At 37.2% G+C, this 14,463-nt stretch overlaps 1 long non-coding RNA gene across 1 annotated transcript in view; it reads right to left on the bottom strand.

Moving 5' to 3' along the window:
• The window catches only part of LOC146545707 (uncharacterized), a 98,795-nt gene extending 85,976 nt beyond the window's left edge, over positions 1–12,819 (bottom strand). The window contains exon 1 of the long non-coding RNA XR_014880886.1: positions 11,930–12,819. This is a non-coding gene — a long non-coding RNA (uncharacterized LOC146545707). The remainder of the gene's footprint in view (positions 1–11,929) is intronic.
• Positions 12,820–14,463: the final 1,644 nt, after the last annotated feature.

The raw sequence follows: 14,463 nt of genomic DNA, 5'->3' as shown, positions 1-14,463 counted from the left end.
GTCGTCCACCAGGACGCTCAGGTCCCTCTCTGCAGAGCTCCTCTCCAGCAGCTCATCCCCCAGCCTGTATTGGTGCATGCAATTATTCCTCCCTAGGTGTAAGACCCTACACTTGCTTTTGTTGAACCTCATCCGGTTTCTTACTGCCCAGCTCTCCAGCCTGTCCAGGTCTCGCTGAATGGCAGCACAGCCTTCAGGTGTGTCAGCCAATCCTCCCAACTTCGTATCATCAGCAAACTTGCTGAGGGTGGCCGCTATCCCCTCATCAAGGTCATTGATGAAGATGTTGAACAAGACCGGACCCAGCGCAGACCCTTGGGGGACACCACTGCTTACAGGTCTCCAGCCAGACTCTGCACCACCAACGACGTCCCTCTGCGCTCTGCCAGTCAGCCAGTTCTCAACCCACCTCACTGTCCACTCGTCTATCCCACACTTCCTCAGCTTTGTTATAAGGATGTCGTGGGAGACAGTATCAAATGCCTTTCTAAAATCAAGGTAGACTACATCTACCGCTCTTCTCCCATCCACAATAATATCCAGATGCAACAAGGGCAGCAAAAGTTTTTGGAGCATTGCAGATAATTTTGGCTAATTCTGTATTTAGTACTAAAATTCTGAATCAGCTTTGCATTATTAAAAGAGTGTAAAGCTGATTACAATGGCCAGGAAGCTGAGAGCCACAGAACCATTTTTTTTGTCAAGGAACCTATCCTGTTTTTGTAACTATACCTCCATTCACTTTGATGACATCAAAACATCTGAAGCAAACCATTTTTCACCTGCTTCAGAGTAAAAGCTGAAAAGTCAATGGGAATGTCACTCTCCCAAAAAATATCCATAAATCATGGATATTTTTAAAATACTGCAAGCTTTTGGAGACTCCATTGTTTATTTATTTATTTTTTCTGATGTATATCTTTTCCTATATCTTGTAGTAATGTCTTTTTTTTTCCCCTTACTTACTGAGCTATATATTCTCCATCTCCTTTACATCCTTTCATAAAGATCACAAGTCCAGCATACAGCTGAGCACAAATTTGCTTTCTGGTGTTCTCCTCCCCTTTGCTTGAACCTAATCTTTTCTTCCTATTGTATTTGTCTGACTTAAACTGTAACCTTTTGGGAGCAGTGAGTGTCTTGTTATGCCTTTGCAAAGCATGTGTGGATTATACCACCAGCACAATCCTGCGTTCTGAGTTTAAGAATATGTTGTCGAGAGCATGTTTTTTTAATGAAGCATAAAGCATTAGTTTTTTAGAAATGTCATTCAGGAAATAAAGACAAAATTGACACTGAATTTATTTGGGACTAGAACTGAAGTCTCCACAAAAATTATTATCTGTGATTGTCTATAATGAGACGAAGTTGTTGGGGTCATAGGAGCAATATAAGACCCAAATACTGTCTTGCCCCATTCTCAGTTTCCTGGAATTTCATTAGTGTGACATTTCAAAGAGAGGAGTAAGTGGTTTATATAAGCAAAGATAGTGCTAAGGAAAACTACAAAATATCCAATCCCCTGATTAAGAGTGTAGTATGATAAAGTGAAATCAAGACAGAAAATTAGAAGGAACAAATAAAATAGGCAAAAAAACTTAGATAAATAATAATAATGCAGCTAGCAGAGAAGAATTAGACATAATTGCTGTACTAGCGCATTGCTAATGAACCTGGAAAGAAACCAGGTGGAAGAGATCTATGTGTTGCCCAATGGCTCCTGCAGGCTGGAGATAGTAATATGGAAAAAGTTCAAGACAGAGGAAAATTTAATGAAAGTAGACTGTCTTGCCAAATCAACAGAAGAGAATAATATTATATTCTTTTCCATATAAAGAATTATAAGTAATGTGATTAACTAACACTAATTAGAGTTTTTCAGTGGTTGTCATATAAGCGTACACTTGCACATTTAAGTGCCAGTATTGTTTTGGGGGAAAGTAGGGAGTGGATTTTTTTATTATTATTAAGATTGTTTTTCTGGATAAGGGACATGAGAAAACGTAATGGTCAGTATTCTGGTACTGTCAGAATTATGATTCTCTTGCCACAATGTAAAAACCCCACAACCATTCTGTTCATAGATCCATCTGTAAACCTTCATTAACAGTTAAGAAATGGACTGAGGAATTTGACATAAAATCTCATTTTATTTTTTTGTTATCATTCAAAGCAGCTTTTTTTCCCTCTCTTCTTCTTCCTTTCCCTACTGCCCCCCCCCCTTCCCTCCCCTTTTTAAAAGAAAATCTTTTTCCCATGGCAGCTAAGCATGTGGTTAAAGGAGAAAAAATCATATTCACTAACTGATTTTCATTTAGTGCATCAGGAGCCTTAAGCCACTTTGCGTGCAGATTTCCAGTTTCAATTAGAATGGATTTTCAGACATCAGATGATGTGAAAAATTATCTCATTTGAATCACATGAAACCAAACCACTAAGACATTGCTGATGAGGGAAATAGCGGTCTCATCTTTCCTGTGGTGTGCCATCTCTATTAGACTTTGTAAACTGCGGCAGTTTGAAATCTTTAACCAGCCATTACTAATAAGCATATGTTAATTGTAGCAGAGATCATAAGCAGGTCAATTAGGAGGCAAAGACTGGAACAGAATGAAACATTCAGCTGGAGGGAGAATTCAGGGCAGGTGTTGGCCAGCATGCGTTGCCCTGGCAGGAGCTCTAAGCATCTTGGGTAGAGCTCATTTAATGTTTTGATTTGCTGAATTTGCATTTCAGATTTCCATTCCTAATAGACAATATAGTAAGTCTTTGTTAATGAGGGCTCTGATTACATGTGCCATTATAATTGGGAATTAGCAGACCAGCCTTGTTTTGGAGATTAAATCCAAAGTAAATTGGATTAAAGACAATGCTTCTGAAATCCCTTTCTTTTTGTTTTCACAAGCCAAAGGTGAGGAAAATTCCATTTGTTTTGTACATATAACTTCTACCTTGATTACCGTATCTTATGCATTGTATATATTTTTTGAACATAACATCTATTATCAGTTCTAACATTAAAAGCAAGTAAAACATTGCTGTGTATGCTTAAATATCTTGACAAGGCATCTAGCTTTGTTGTTGTGCATGGATGAAAAGAGTGCCAGCAGAGCATTCTGAAACATTATTTGTTATCGTAAAGTAGATGCCTCTAATTGTTCATCTACCCACGATATGTCTTTGTGCCCAGGGTATATCATTATTCTTAACTCTTGGTACATGATTTTATCCTATTTTCATTTACATTAGTTTGATTTCACTAATTTCAGAGGAGTTACTATAGTCTGAAACAGATTAATTTGTGATATAGTGCTACAGACAGTATTTAGATATAGTTTCAATTAATTCAGAAATAGGAAAACAGAAGGATTTCCTACTTTCAATTTGACCTGAGATATTATCAGAGAGCAAGATAAGTTCTGCCATTGACGAGACTGTCTGTAGAAAAGCTTTTTTGTAGCTGCAATAGTATCCAGTTGCAGAGCACTTTCCACACATCTTATTCTGTGGCACATTCATTTAAGTCAAAAAGTGTTCAGATTCCTTTAAAATTCCTATGGCTAATTTAGTTTTATAAACTATTTATACTCAAGCATTTTTATTAAGGAATGTGCAAAGCAGGCTGTTGTTTCTGGGATTGAAAACTGACAATAAATTTATTCTGCAATTGCAGGAAAAAAAGTCCAGCAAATAAAAGATAGCATATTCCATGTCATTGTGCCTTACCTCTTATATATAGAAGCAGCATCTTATATATCAGTTATCAAAAGCAAAAAATAGAGAAGCAGAGTAAGTTCTACTAAAGTAAATCAAATGAATCAACAATGTTCTTACTGTTTCGGGAAACTAAGGCATGCCAACTCAAAGGTTTAGAGTTTTCATAGTAGAAGACAACATTTATTTGCTGTTTTCATAATTCTAAAATATCTCTGTTTCTGGCTGTTACTTCCTTTGGACAAGCTCATAACTGGAGTAAGCCAGGTGTGCACTTTGACATAGTAACACAATTATTTGAGCATGCACAGAACAGGTATCACATAAAACTGTGTTAGACCATGAGGGATCTTTTAGCATTGTTGCTGTCTCCCTGCTACTTCTTAATAATCAGACTGAAAAAAAAAAAACATATATGGAACTATCTTTTTTGTTGTTGTTGTCCACTTTCAGTCTTACAGAAGGGCAGGTCATATTAGCCATGCAAGAAAAACAGATATGCTGGAGTCCAAGGGTAGATGGAATTACTGGGCAGTTGCATGTGAACTCTCCAGCATAACTAAGAAGTTGCTTTTTGTTAGACTTATTTTCAGAGCAGAACAAAATAATGCAATTTATACTGCTCCTACCTTTGCTATTTGAGATGTTTAGATTAGAAAATTTTATTTAGTAAAAACTGTGGTGAAATAGAGATGTGCATGTAATCAGTGCTTAGACACTGCACATACTCATTTAGCACTTACTATACCTTACACTGTAGATGAGTACTTTTACAACCCTCTCTTATTTTCATGTTGAGTATTACAGGTTTTATGGAAGTAGGTTACTTTCTCCATTACATCTGTTTATCTGACAGAGAGAACGCGAAGGTGAAGCTGCACATGAAAATTTTTCCAAGGAAATATCAGAGATCACAGTTGTTCTGTGATAGTTATGTTCAGTGCTAGCATCAGTGTTACCACTCTTGCACTGTCAGTGTCAGTCTCCCACACTGCGTTTCGAATACTAAGTTCTACTCTCTCAGTACTACCATGAAAATAGATTTAGCCATTAAATTGATGACAGATAAAAGACTGCAGAAATTATAGCCATTTGTTTAGGTTTGGCCATGTGTATCATATGCACAAACTCATGTTGGAATATGGCTGTATGTGTGTCTAGAGACAAGCATACAATGAAAAGAGCAGGGATTTTTAAAGACTTAGAATATGAGAAGTAGAGATGTATAATAGTCATGACACTTTGCCTGGCATTTATGAGACATCAGTTCCTCAAAGTAAAAATATTAGTATTCTAGCAAAGCAGTTCTTGAAAAAGAATTAGTACATGGAGTATATAGAACAACGATGTGAAAAACAAAGGAACTGTGACAGGACAAAAAGCCTCACATATGGTAGAAAGCTAGGATTGCAGCAAAACCCACGGCAAGTGCTAAGTATGTATTAATTATTGCACAGCAACTCAAAAAAAAAAAAAGCTTGTGTAATTAACCTCAAAGTCTCTCTCAACTGATTTTTTCCTCTAGGCATGAGCTTTGTCAGGAAGTTTAGCAAATGGTGGATGTTTCAACATCATTTTTACAGAAGAAGAGTCTTTGAACCTTAACCATAAGAGACCTACTGTCACGAGAGTGTTATTATTTATGACTCCTATTATCTTTTGTTTCCAACAGACTTTTTAGCTAAACAGTACTCAAAAATTGTAGGGTAACGAGTCTTATCCCAGGTTATTTGCAAGTTAAGGTAGCAGTGTTCCTCAAAGCATGACCCTAATCATTCTTCTGTGACAAGTACCTGTATGTACATGAGCACTTTCTAGCATTTATATGGCATGGAGATCTCTGAAAATGAACTCAGCATTTAATTAGGGACTAAGCTTAAGACAGAAATTTGGAAAGCCATACATCAGGAGTAGGTTTGCTTTTGTGCTATTTCAGTTACTGAGACACACTACTTTTACATTAGCCAATTCTTCTCCAGATCTTCTCCTTTCTGGTCATTGATTTTTTTACTGCTTTATATGTTCATGGACATGATAGAAATTTAAGTGGAATGTGACCTGTTGGTGTGCTCTAGAAGAGAATAAGAAAAAGAAATAAGGAAAGATGAGCTAAGGGAAACAGGTATAGTGATCAAGGGATACTAGGAGAAAGTTATAGGAAGGTTGAGATGAAGGATAGCTCAGGATGACTCATCAGTGTGTTCGGGAGACCTTACTGGGGAACTTTTCCTTTTAAGTGTTACTACCTGTACTGATTCTGGCTGCAGTACAGTTAATTCTGCTATAAGAAGTGAGAGCAGGGTAGCAAGCAAAGGAATTCGGAGAAGCTGTTCAACTTTGTAGTCTTCCTTGGATCTTCACTGGCACTAAAGACTTCCAGGGACAAATGTGAGCCCATTCCTTTTTAAAGGTCTGAAATATCAGTCCAGCTATGACAGTGCCCCACAATGATTTGGTTCCTGCTTGGAGAGGGAGAGAACTGCACTCAGAATTTCCTCCTCTCAGGGCATTGCACTGACCCATGAAATCTGATTAGTAGAACTTCCCTCCTGATGGCCTTTCTGGGATGTCTGGTAGAAACTGAATATCTGGTAGTACTCAAGATGCTTCGAAGTCCAAAAAATTGGAACATCTGTCTGTTCTAAAACTAATAATAAGGACTTGGAATTCATAATTAGAGGAATAAAGCATTTCTCTTTCTGGGAACTCTATTGTACACTGTATATTGCTGTATAATTTAAAGAAGACACACATTTATTTTTAATGTGTTTAATATTTGCAATTTATTTCACCAAGAGCTAGTTTGCTCATGGTTACCAAGCTCTTTTGGAGCAAACTCCCAAAAGACAGTTGATATTTTGGAATTAGTGGGACCAGTTCAGTTCTGAAGCAGGCAGTAAGTACACCACTGGTGATAGTATTACTACTCCCAACCCTCTCAAGGAAGAAATCAGGCCAACAAAAGCACAAATATTAGTGGCAAAGATCTCTTTTTTTTTTTGTTTTTTTTTGTTTTCGGAGTACTAGAGGGTATAGGTAAACTGGAGAGGAGGAACAAAAGAATTGAAAAGGAGGTTATCAGCACAGAAGATTGAACCTCATTAGATTCAATCAACTAAGCAATAGGTTTCCTCACTTCTTTTGATACAGAATGGCTACTCCAATATACAAGTCTCATGAGGCCCCATAATTTAAATGAGTAGCTTTCTGGCAGGTAAATGTACATGCAATGACTGAGATTTTCAAAAGGGAATTTGGATTTGCAGTCCCATCACTCTGGATAAGCTCTGTTTGATTTCCAGCTTGCTCCTTGATACTACTTGTCCCACTAAGATGTCACTTAACTGGAAGCTGGCTCGATAGGTTTGACAGCTTCTTCAGTTCTGTAGTGGTGGATTGGCATAACTCTATATGATATGAGAAGACATGAGTAATAGGAGATATTTGTTGATAAGTGGATAATTGTTTGTATACTGTTTCACACAGGGAAAACATATGTTCTGATCTCAAGGGACTGTCTTGCATTTGTACAATGTCCCAAACTCTATGTTTTCCCTTGGACCAATCCATCTAAAGATAAACATCACTGTAGCGACAGTTAATTAAATATTCTTACAAACTAATGAATTCTATTTTTTTCTAAGTCAATTTTCCATAGATTGCAATGCTAAATCAACATGGTTGTTGTTATGCTTTTCATATATATATGCGTGCATATGTGTGTGTGCGTTTTTTTGCCCTACATCCTCCTTTAACAAACTTCATTATACAAACCCCATTGCTCTGATGGATAAATATTAAAAATGATATTTACTTCTTTTTACCCCCTTAAATTTTATGGACCTTTTATCCTACTATCACTATCCTCAACAATAAAATAAAAGATTGTTCAACGAACACTAGGGAACTGACAAGGTGGAGGACCAAAGGGCTATCCAGAGCTGCCTCCTGTTACTAAAATTCACTCACAGAGTGAATTTAGCTGAGTGCTAAAGCACTTACTTTTGGTTCCTGCTGTTGCTATCCTTCACCTCACTTGATGAGGGAGAGCCCAGAAATTCCAGGTCAAAGCACTGGGCACAGGGAACAACTGAGGTTGCTTGGTTAAGATCTAAATCATTCCAAACTCAGCAGTTTTCATACGATATATGCCTTGACAACTCAGTTTGCCCGTTCCTTTGCAAAGTAAATTTAGACACGATAGCAATGTTTCTTTGAGTTTTGGACCTTCTGGGCAAAGAAATAAAATAAGGAAAACCTTGAAAAAAAGCAGCATAACAATAACTCTACCTATTGCCCCTCGGTTTCTGTAAGTCCTATGCAAACATGCAGACACATTTCCATACTAAAACACAATATGCACAATATACTGCGCTGATGTCAGATTTCGAAGCTGATGTCAGATTTCGAAGCTGATGTCAGATTTCTTATTTAGGTGTTTTAATAAAAAAACATTGAGTTGGCACTAGCATCTAAGGGATGCATGCATATTTTTTCACCTGAAAATGAAATAATAGCTTTCACTGAGAGAAACAGCTCCAGAATGGGGTGTGTGTGTGTGTGTGTGTGTGTGTGTGTAGGGGGTGGCAGAGGCTATGACATAGCATATGAAGTCAATAGTGTAGTTGTTATTATTTATACATGAGTAAAGATTACAAATGCAGGCAATAGCTCAGATCTCTCACCCCCTGGATCTGTGAAACCTGTCACTCAGTCTCCTGCGGTGTGTCTTCCTGTCTCTGAGCCATTGGACCACCTGCTGCCATGACTCTCATCTATTGCATCGCCCGAAGGCCTCGATGATAACAGCATTGATTCCAATGTACATCTAATTACTTCTCATAATCTATTCATTTCACAATAGTGTAGTGAAACATCTGTCACATCATAAACTCTTTAGTATCCTTATCAAACCACCAAAACATACTCTGCTGCCAATTGGCAGCTACCTTGCTTTCTCCTCTTATTAATACGATGCAAACATATCTATGTTTTTTCGGTTGTTTTACATGAATTTCCCTGATGACCAGTGAAAAAGAATTGGGCAAACTACAATTGTAATGTCTATTCACTACATAGTGAGGTACTATTATTGATGTCATACAAATACCAGTGAAAATTGCTTTGTTTCTTCTAGAGATAAAGGCTCTAAATAGAGTCTTTAACATTTATAGCATGATAATAGATGGCTCCCTTCCATGGCTCAGTGTGACTGATTCATTTACTAAAATAAGCATCACAGGAATTATTACATTTGAGTGCTATATTGCATGGGAAAGGCTTTTACCTTTATAGTTTTTACTCTACCTGTGGGCAATTAATGCCCACTTTTTCTTCATGCAAGAAATCAAGAGCAAGGAGACCTATTAGCACATATTTTTATTATCAAATTATAGAAAATCTATCTATCCCAATAGGATCATGAATATACAGTCATATCTAATAAGGAGGGCTTATTAGTCAACTGAAAGAAAGTTCAGATATTCAGGCAACAACAAGAAATAAACGGAATGGGGTGCTGCTGGTTTTCCATTACATACTAATTTAGTGTGAACAATAAATCCTATGTGAAAGGAGGGGTATGTTAACTGTATAGTTACTTTCATTTTCAATATCTACATTGAACAAACTGAGTTTTGTTCTTGTTTTAAATCTGCAATGGAAATGAATTCAGTGTTGATTTGATATCTTTAGAAATGGAAGCCGTTTGTTCAACCATAGAACAGATCGAATCTGAGCAGCCATTCTGGCAGCTTCCTCACAATGCACTTCAGCCTGGATTTTGGAGGATTCACTTTTCTATGGCTTTGAGTAGCCAGTGAGGAGGCTGATTTGGATTCTCTGACAAAGCTGTAGTGTAATGCCAGTGACTGTAGTTATTTTTATTATCTGAACATCTGGCAGTAAGGAACTGGATTGCAATCACCAATTCAGACCACATTTTGTTCCTGACCTTGCTGAGAATCACATGGGTGACCTAAAGGTGAAAGAGTCCATATCTCATTACCAACCCCCAAGACAGCCAGTTCTCTTTTATCCATTTGTCAATATATAATGCCGTCCAATATATAATGCAACCTGAATATTTATCAGCCTCTATTTTCATCTCTTGTGCATTTTCTGCTTTGGAATAGGTACCATTTGTACCTTTTTACTTAAGGCATATGTTTTTACATAAAAATACACTGACTATTCCAGCACTGTGGAAAGCGTTCAAATATTCTATTGTTATTATCATATCTTAATTATAAGCATGTCCAATGTGTAAGTCACTTGAAAGTTAGTTTTTGACCTTTTCAGTTCTTCATGCCAACTTCTAGAATGGCTGGGATTTATAAATTAGGAACATTCCTCCTCACTAAGGGAGAAAGAAGGAAGAAGACATTTTTTACCTAAAGACAAAATGGAGCCCTGGGAAAATAGTGGTAACATTGCCCACAGCAGGGGGTTTGGAACTTGATGATCCAACCCAAGCCATTCTATGATTATATGATGAAAGCTCAGAGCTCACAAAACAGCTCAATACTACGTGAAGACTGATCTTCTGATTCTTCATTCCAAGTATCTAAACTTGCTTTATCATGTCTATGGAAGAATTACTTATGAGTTACAGTACATAGTTTGTAGCAAAATGTCCAGAAGGGAAAGTAATGTATGCAGTAGTCTAGTGTTCATCCACTGAGACTGGTAATATCTTTGGATTACTTTGCTCTGTGTGTTTCCTTGAGGAGTCACGTGTAGATTTTGCTGTTCGTGGTTCTCCCACTGTGGTTTCACCATGGTCCAAAATGCCTCATGGACTGACTGTAAAATGTCACCCTGAGAAGAGTATAGTGTTCTTTCTCAGTTATGTTCCATCAGTGTCAAGAAGCTTCCCTAGCTGCCATGGTACCTTTTTACATAGTGGTTTTTTGTATGCCAGAGGGGCAATATAATGACATGAAACAAGAAATCTAATGGACAGTGTTCCTACCTGGCAGGAGTGTTGGAACTAGATACTTTTAAAGATCCTTCCCATTCTATCATTCTATGATGCTATGAAAACAATGATATTAAACACCTGGAATTTTCATAAATCCTTGTTAGAATAATAGTTTCATCAAAAACGTAAACTATACTGAGAATAAAGTGAGATTAATATAAGGTATTGAAATTTTAAAGAATAATTTGCATAAAGTTAATTTACTATTTCACTTTTGAGATTTTCTTCATAGGATTGATAGATCAAATTGAGTATTTTTCTTTATAAATGAAAACTGAGTTTCTTATGTAGTTACGTGGTTCTGGGAAATAAAGATTTCTAAGATATCACAAAAATAACAGTCAAATCTTGAAAGAGATTTGAAGAGAAAGAAAGACATCACCTAAATTACAGATTACATTTAATACTCAAATTCTATAGTACTAAAGTGCGTAATACACTGTCATTAACAAGTACTGGAAATTTTAAGTGGGAAATTAGAAAATGAAAGATGTTCAAAAATTTAAATTATACAAGGAGATAAGAATAACATCTATGGGCATATGGCAAAAATTTACCAGTGTTGCACTTAAGGACTGTATCAAAACTAAGTGGAAGAAGGTATTTTATTTTGATAGCTGTATTGAAAGGATTACAGGAATAAAGTGAACAAACAAACAAACAAATGAATAAATCCCAGCACTCTGTTCTAAGGAAAATATCTGTAAATTATTTTGGAGAAAATGAAAGAAATGTGTTCAGCATAAATTGGGATATTCAGTGGTATTGGAGAGAAAAAAGTATCAATTTGTCTTAACATGAAGGTCAATTTTTAGGCAAAATAAAAAATTTCAAAGAGATCAAATATTAGTTCTGAAAGTCTAAAAATAACATTTAAGACAATATCAAAATGTAACCCCTATTTCTTTTCTGAAACCATGGACTTGACCCAGATTTTCAAATCTTCATCTTCTTCCCAAAGGGGGTTTTTAAAAAAATTCATTGTCCATCAGAAGTAGATAAATAGATGAATAGAAATGTTTCAGTGTTATTTCAGAATAAATCTTTGGATTAGGAAAATACAGAGACCTAATAACAGAAAAACAAATAGGCAAATAGAATTTAAAGCAAAATAGTGTGGTGAATTGATCTTGGCTGGCTGCCATACGCTCACTCAGTTGCTCTCTCCCTCTCCTCATCAGAACAAGGAGAGAGAATAGGATGGGTCAACATAAAGACAGCGAGATCACTTACCAGCCATTGCCACAGGCAAAATGGACTTGACTTGGAGAACAATGATTTATCATCAGTTAAAATAGTTTAGAGCTATGAGGAGCAAAGACCAAAAAAAAAAAAAAATTAATTTAAAAAACACACCTTCCTCCCACCCACTTTTTTTCATGACCCTTACAGGTCACTTCCAACTCAAACAATTCTGATTCCTTTGCAGGAGCCCAAGGCAATTCAGAGTGGAGGGAAATGGGGTTGTGATCTATCCACAGAAGTTCATCTTCACCACTTCTTTGTCACATTTATCTCCTGCTCCATGAAGGGTCCTATCCACAGTCTGCAGTCCTTCAAGAACTGCTCCAGAGTGAGCTCTTTAAAGGCTGCTATCTTTCAGAATAAGACTACTCCAGCATGAGCTTTCTATTGGCAAAACATTCACCTGCTCTGGTGTGAAGTCCTCCATGGACTACAGTGTTGATACCTACTCCTGCATGCTCTTCTCTCCACGGGCTGCAAGGAAATTTTGGCTTGGACTGCTACCGCACGTCCTCCCTCTCCTACTTCTCTGACTTTGGTGTTTGCACTGTTGTTTCTCACTTAAATTCACTTCTGCTCTGTCCATTTGTCTTTTTCTGCACTTTTTAAAATACATTTCCCCAAGGTGTTGCCAACTTGTCTGTTGGGCCCAGCTGCACTTGGCAACAAAGTTTGTAAATATTCATCTCTTGAAATAGAAGAGAAGGAGGCAGGAAGACAAGAAGTTGAAAATAAACATTTAACGACTTTCAGTTGTTCGGGACATAAGCACTGTGAACCAGTCTCTAATACCAAGGGCCCCTCTGTGAATAGGTAGCTTTTATTTGTCTATACTCATATTACTCAGCTGCAAGACCTGTTTTCCTGGTCATGTACTGGCACAACTCCTCCCTGTTGAACTGTAGAAATTATCTCCATGGGAGAACCTCTTGGAATGGGTCCAGAGGAGGGCCACTGAGATGAGAGGGCTGGAGCACCTCTCCTGTGAAGAAAGGTTGAGGGAACTGGGATTCTTTAGCTTGGAGTACAGAAGGCTCCAGGGACACCTCATTGTGGCCTTCCAGTATTTGAAGAGAGCATATAAACAGAGGGAGAATGACTTTACAGCGGTGGATAGTGATAGAACAAGGGGATTGCTTATAAACTGAGACAGGAGAGATTTAGGTTAGATATTAGGAGGAAGTTTTTCACTCAGAGGGTGGTGACACACTGGAACAAGTTTTCCAAGGAGGTTGTGGATGCTGCATTCCTGGAGGCATTCAAGGCCAGACTGGATGTGGCTCTGGGCAGCCTGGCCTAATGGTTGGCAATCCTGCACATGGCAGGAAGGTTGAAACTATATGATCTTTGAGGTCCTTTTCATCCTAGGCCATTCTATGATTCCATAATTCTATGATTAGATAAGAAGAGTCTGCAGAAGAATGCCCTTGTCCTCTGCTGCAGGACATTTTTTGTAGGGAAGGTTTTGTACTGGTTCCTAACAGCCACCTCCATTAGGAGCAAGGGAGTGATGCAGTGGTTCCACTCTCCAGGACATGGTTCTCAGTCTAGATCTTCTGCCTCTCCTTGTCTGCTTCACAGGTTTATTTTCTTCTGCATAGCAGCTAACACTTTATGCCCTTTTACTACACTGTCTTAAGTGGTGTTCTTAATACCTATCATCTTTTTTTGGTGTTAAGTAAGAATGAAATTTCATTCAAATATAGAAAAAAAGATTTTTGCAATTCTTGGATAAATGGATTGTAGCCTCCATATTCATGCCTAGAAATGGATCTAGTAAAAATAATCATTTTTACTAAAGCCACTCCCCCACATCCCAAACAAAAGCTAGAGTGAAAAAAAAAAATAATGTACTTATGTTTTTTTCAAAGTTTTTCTAATTTTCAATGAAAAATAAATGAGTTTTAAAAGTTTTTGAGAAGTTTTGAACTGTATTAATTTAGGCAAAATAAGATTTTCCTTCTCAAGTGTCTTAAAGTGTAGAGAAAATGCTCATATTCTTTTGTCTCTTTCTTCAGAGAATAGCTCAGCATCTATATAGTGAACACAAGTTTCATGCCTTGGATATAAAATTAATTTCCAAAACATTGCAATACCAGGACAGCTTACAGTACAAATCACTATTTTTTATACTACCAAGACCAGATTGCATGAGTTTTTCACACACTGGTTAGAGGAAAAGACAATTGAACAGTGACCCCACTGGGCTTCCTAGGCAGCTGAATTTGGATATACTGAAGTTCTTCACAGTATAAGGAGGACTATGAAATGGAGAAGATTCAAGAGAAAACAGGAGATATTAAGTGTGAAGAACAAGTTTGTGGTTGAGCAGTCTCACTTTCTTCTGACTGTCCATTAGAGAACCAAGCAAAAGGCTATCTTATTTTTTTGCAGCATCTGTTTTCATGTACGGATGTTAAGAAAACTAATTTAAAAAAAAACACATATGTGACTGACACCTTCTAAGAGAGAGTCATATTGGGAAGAAGATGATCTACTACCTAAGAAAGGTTTTGGCCTTG

This window comes from Meleagris gallopavo, chromosome 1 (genome assembly GCF_905368555.1).
Source record: "Meleagris gallopavo chromosome 1, MGAL_WU_HG_1.1, whole genome shotgun sequence".
NCBI lineage: Eukaryota > Metazoa > Chordata > Aves > Galliformes > Phasianidae > Meleagris > Meleagris gallopavo.
Note: the sequence above shows the minus strand (reverse complement) of the source record. Positions and strands in the feature narration are given on the sequence as shown.